This window comes from Penaeus monodon, chromosome 27 (assembly GCF_015228065.2).
Source record: "Penaeus monodon isolate SGIC_2016 chromosome 27, NSTDA_Pmon_1, whole genome shotgun sequence".
Taxonomy (NCBI): domain Eukaryota; kingdom Metazoa; phylum Arthropoda; class Malacostraca; order Decapoda; family Penaeidae; genus Penaeus; species Penaeus monodon.
This window is the reverse complement of record NC_051412.1, coordinates 40,971,364-40,971,824: the sequence shown is the minus strand read 5'-3', so window position 1 is coordinate 40,971,824 and position 461 is coordinate 40,971,364. Positions and strand designations below refer to the sequence as shown.

The window sequence follows — 461 nt, the reverse complement described above, 5'->3', positions numbered from 1 at the left end:
ATCACTTTTTTTTAAGCAATAGGGGCAACTAACTCCAACAACACAGATCCAATTTCAACTGTTTCTTTCTTTGGAGTATCCACTCAAATGCAACTAAATTGTTCTCTTTTGATTTTTTTTCTTTTTAATTTTTAGTGAGATATGTTAAGGCAATCTTTTGCCCTATTGTGGAAAATAATGCCTTACTTGGATACCATGTATGCAAAAGCCTAAAAAGAAATTACAAAATTGGAAAAATAACAATTTGGTGGTAAAAATTAGCAGTTTCTATGATAGTATTTCTGGGCAATAATGTATGAAATGTTCTCCCACTTACGCTACAAAAAATCAAGTATATTTTCAGCTTCCAAAAAGGGGTGATTAACCCCCCCACCCTCTGTGGTATAAGTTTTAAAAATATAGCTAACAAAGAAGTGCAATTGTATGGTCTACAGTGAGTAAAAAATACAAAATAAAAAAAA

General features: G+C 31.0%; 1 protein-coding gene across 1 annotated transcript in view; it reads right to left on the bottom strand.

Moving 5' to 3' along the window:
• LOC119590868 (leucine-rich repeat-containing protein 28-like) overlaps positions 1-461 on the bottom strand; it is a gene marked incomplete in the record, with an annotated part of 28,460 nt that overhangs the window by 20,871 nt on the left and 7,128 nt on the right.